Source organism: Tasmannia lanceolata, unplaced genomic scaffold, assembly GCF_043159265.1.
Source record: "Tasmannia lanceolata isolate RefF3 unplaced genomic scaffold, GAP_Taslan_0.1 ptg000128l, whole genome shotgun sequence".
Taxonomy (NCBI): Eukaryota; Viridiplantae; Streptophyta; class Magnoliopsida; order Canellales; family Winteraceae; genus Tasmannia; species Tasmannia lanceolata.
This window is the reverse complement of record NW_027518804.1, coordinates 75,001-80,000: the sequence shown is the minus strand read 5'-3', so window position 1 is coordinate 80,000 and position 5,000 is coordinate 75,001.

The following is a 5,000-nucleotide window of genomic DNA, read 5'->3' as shown; positions in this document are numbered from 1 at the left end:
AGACCATGGGCACAAGGCCATGGCATATGGTGAGGAAAGGACCACGGTTGCCAAGGTTAGGCACCGGAATGCTTGGCCTTGGCTTGCCAAAGCAGGGCATTGCTGGGTTGGGCTCCCTTGGCCTTCCGGGCGCCTTGGACACTGTCTTGGGAAGACCATGGGCACAAGGCCATGGCATATGGTGGGGAATGGACCACGGTTGCCAAGGCTAGGCATATAGAGAGGAATCGCATTTTTGCCCGGATAGGCACCGGAATGCTTGGCCTTGGCTTGCCATAGCAGGGCATTGCTGGGTTGGGCTCCCTTGGCCTTCCGGGGGCCTTGGACGCTGTCTTGGGAAGACCATGGGCACAAGGCCATGGCATATAGTGAGGAATGGACCACGGTTGGCAAGGCTAGGCATATAGAGAGGAATGGACCACGGTTGCCAAGGTTGCGCAAGTTTTGGGCATTTTTTGCCCGGATATGCCCAAGTATGCCCCGATAGGCCCGTTACGCCCCGGTATGAACGCGTATGCCCGGATAGACTCGGTATGCCTTGGGATACATGCGTATGCCCCGATAGGCTTGGTACGCCCCGATATGCGCACGTGTGCCCCAGTAGGGCTCGGTATGCCCCGGTATGTACGCGTGTGCCCCGATAGGCCCGGTATGCCCTGATAGGCCCGGTATGCCCCGATATGCACACGTGTGCCCCAATAGGGGTCGGTATGCCCCGGTAGGTACGCGTGTGCCCCGTAATGCACGTTTCGCAGATCTCCCCGCATGTCCCGCCCCTATATGTAATACTTACTTACTTACTTACTTTCTTTCTTGCTTGCTTGCTTGCTTGCAATGGTTGGGAGTGCCCGGCATGCCCCGCTGCAGAGACCAAGGGCGCAATGACTTGGCACCGCGGATGCCGGGACTCCGGCACTTCCCGTGGCACTGATGGTTGGTTCCAAAGACAAAAGGCCGTGCAAGGCCACCGCACCGCGGATGATTTTGCTCGTGCTGGCGCCGTTGTGTGGCCAAAGAACATGCGCGAATGCTCGTGTCGGAAGGGTTGGTGTCCTGGCCCCGCGGGTGTCACGAATGCTCGGTTGCGAAGACCATGGGACCAGAGCCATGGCACGTCGGATGATGGCTCCAGCTGGCGCCCCGGCACTTTCTGTGGCATTGATGCTCGGTTTCAAAGACAAACGTGCGCAGTGCCAGGGGACCGCGGATGACTGCTCGTGCTGGCCCCGTTGGGCGGCATTGATGGTCGGTTGCAAAGAAAATGCGCGATTGCTCGTGTCGGGGCCCGGCAAGCCAAGGCCAAGCGAGCCATGGCACGTCGGATGATGGCTCCAGCTGGCGCCCCGGCACTTTCTGTGGCATTGATGCTCGGTTTCAAAGACAAACGTGCGCAGGGCCAGGGGACCGCGGATGACTGCTCGTGCTGGCCCCGTTGGGCGGCATTGATGGTCGGTTGCAAAGAAAATGCGCGATTGCTCGTGTCGGGGCCTGGCAAGCCAAGGCCAAGCGAGCCATGGCAACGCGGATGATGGCTCGCTAGTGCTGGCGCCGTGCACAGTGGCCTCGCACACTCGCCCTGCACGCTTCCCTTGCACGCAGCCTTGCACACTAGCCTCGCATGCGAGCCTTGCACCCTAGCCATGCAAACTAGCCTTGCACGGTAGCCATGCACACAAGCCGTGCACATTAGCCATGCGCACAAGCCCCGCACACTAGCCTTGCGCACAACCCTTGCACACAAGCCATGCACTCGAGCAATGCACACAAGCCTTGCACTCAAGCAATGCACACAAGCCCTGGACACTAGCCTTGCACACGGGCCTGGCACACAAGCCTTGGGCACTAGCCTTGCGCACTAGCGTTCCACATGAGCCTTGCACACTAGCCTTGGACACTAGCCTTGCACACAGGCCTTGCACACTAGGCATGCTTGGGCGAGCTGATCCCGCATCAAGTCGACGGGTCTAGGCATTCTTGGGCGCAGATCCCGCATCGTCTCGTCGCGTCTGGGCGCAAACACGTCGCGTCTCGTTGCGTCTTCAGAAGTCGTCGCTAACAGCACCTTTGGTTGCCACTGGTGGTTAGGCTGGTTGGTTGCGCAAACCCTATAGGAGGGTGGCATGCTGGTGGGCGTTTTTGCCCGGATAGGCACTAGAATGTGCAGATTTTGGGCGTTTTTGCCTGGATAGGCTAAGGAATGGGCATGCTTTGGGCGTTTTTGCCCGGATAGGCACCGGAATGCTTGGCCTTGGCTTGTCCTAGCAAGGCATTGCTGGGTTGGGCTCCCTTGGCCTTTTGGGCGCCTTGGACGATGTCTTGCGAAGACCATGGGCACAAGGCCATGGCATATGGTGAGGAAAGGACCACGGTTGCCAAGGTTAGGCACCGGAATGCTTGGCCTTGGCTTGCCAAAGCAGGGCATTGCTGGGTTGGGCTCCCTTGGCCTTCCGGGCGCCTTGGACACTGTCTTGGGAAGACCATGGGCACAAGGCCATGGCATATGGTGGGGAATGGACCACGGTTGCCAAGGCTAGGCATATAGAGAGGAATTGCATTTTTGCCCGGATAGGCACCGGAATGCTTGGCCTTGGCTTGCCATAGCAGGGCATTGCTGGGTTGGGCTCCCTTGGCCTTCCGGGGGCCTTGGACGCTGTCTTGGGAAGACCATGGGCACAAGGCCATGGCATATAGTGAGGAATGGACCACGGTTGGCAAGGCTAGGCATATAGAGAGGAATGGACCACGGTTGCCAAGGTTGCGCAAGTTTTGGGCATTTTTTGCCCGGATATGCCCAAGTATGCCCCGATAGGCCCGTTACGCCCCGGTATGAACGCGTATGCCCGGATTGACTCGGTATGCCTTGGGATACATGCGTATGCCCCGATAGGCTTGGTACGCCCCGATATGCGCACGTGTGCCCCAGTAGGGCTCGGTATGCCCCGGTATGTACGCGTGTGCCCCGATAGGCCCGGTATGCCCCGATATGCACACGTGTGCCCCAATAGGGGTCGGTATGCCCCGGTAGGTACGCGTGTGCCCCGTAATGCACGTTTCGCAGATCTCCCCGCATGTCCCGCCCCTATATGTAATACTTACTTACTTACTTACTTTCTTTCTTGCTTGCTTGCTTGCTTGCAATGGTTGGGAGTGCCCGGCATGCCCCGCTGCAGAGACCAAGGGCGCAATGACTTGGCACCGCGGATGCCGGGACTCCGGCACTTCCCGTGGCACTGATGGTTGGTTCCAAAGACAAAAGGCCGTGCAAGGCCACCGCACCGCGGATGATTTTGCTCGTGCTGGCGCCGTTGTGTGGCCAAAGAACATGCGCGAATGCTCGTGTCGGAAGGGTTGGTGTCCTGGCCCCGCGGGTGTCACGAATGCTCGGTTGCGAAGACCATGGGACCAGAGCCATGGCACGTCGGATGATGGCTCCAGCTGGCGCCCCGGCACTTTCTGTGGCATTGATGCTCGGTTTCAAAGACAAACGTGCGCAGGGCCAGGGGACCGCGGATGACTGCTCGTGCTGGCCCCGTTGGGCGGCATTGATGGTCGGTTGCAAAGAAAATGCGCGATTGCTCGTGTCGGGGCCTGGCAAGCCAAGGCCAAGCGAGCCATGGCAACGCGGATGATGGCTCCAGCTGGCGCCCCGGCACTTTCTGTGGCATTGATGCTCGGTTTCGAAGACAAACGTGCGCAGGGCCAGGGGACCGCGGAGGACTGCTCGTGCTGGCCCCGTTGGGCGGCATTGATGGTGTGTTGCAGAGAGCATGTGCGATTGCAAGTGTCGGCCGGGTTTGGGTTCCCTTGGGCTTTCGGGTGCCTTGGACGCTGTCTTGCGAAGACCATGGGCACAAGGCCCCGTCCTGGCCCCTTGTTCGATTCGCTCTCGTCTTGCGCTTGCTTCCAAGGTCCTCCATGACCTTCCCCATGGCCTTGCTAGATCCCCCCCATGACGCATGACCTCTGTCCGTTGATTGGTTTTGAGTGCACACCATGCCCGGCTTGGCACCGTGTTGTCGCGTGAGTGGCATTTGGATCGTGCATGCTGGTGGGCTACCTGCCAATGCGCACAAGCCTTGCACACTAGCCTTGCGCACGAGCCTTGCACAAAAGCCTTGGACACAAGCCTTGCGCACAAGCCATGCGCACAAGCCTTGGACGCTAGCCTTGCACACAAGCCATGCATACAAGCCTTGCTCACAAGCCTTGGGCACTGGCCCATCGCAGTAGCCTTGCACACAAGCCTTGCGCACTAGCTTTGGGCACGAGCCTTGCGCACTTGCCTTGGGCACTAGCCTTGCACACAACCCTTGGGAACTAGCCTTGCGCACCAGCCTTGCCCACAAGCCTTGCACACCAGCCTTGCACACTAGCCTTGCATACAAGCCTTGCACACTAGCCTTGCACACAGGCCATGCTCACTAGCCTTGGGCACTAGCCTTGCACACAGACCTTGGGCACTAGCCTTGCGCACTAGCCTTGCCCACGAGCCTTGCACACTAGCCTTGCACGCAGGCCTTGCACGCTAGGCATGCTTGGGCCAGCAGCTCCCGCATCAAGTCGGCGGGTGTAGGCACGGTTGGGCGCAGATCCCGCATCGCCTCGTCGCGTCTGGGCGCAAACCCGTCGCGTCTCGTTGCGTCTTCAGAAGTCGTCGCTAACAGCACCTTTGGTTGCCACTGGTGGTTAGGCGGGTTGGTTGCGCAAACCCTATAGGAGGGTGGCATGCTGCGGGGCGCTGGAATGCGCAGGCTTAGGGCGTTTTTGCCCGGATAGGCACTGGAATGTGCTGGTTTTGGGCGTTTTTGCCTGGATAGGCTAAGGAATGGGCATGCTTTGGGCGTTTTCCCCGGATAGGCACTGGAATGGGCTGGTTTTGGGCGTTTTTGCCTGGATAGGCTAACGAATGGGGCATGCTTTGGGCGTTTTTGCCCGGGTAGGCACTGGAATGCCTGGCCTTGGCTGGGCATTGCTGGGTTGGGCTCCCTTGGCCTTTCAGG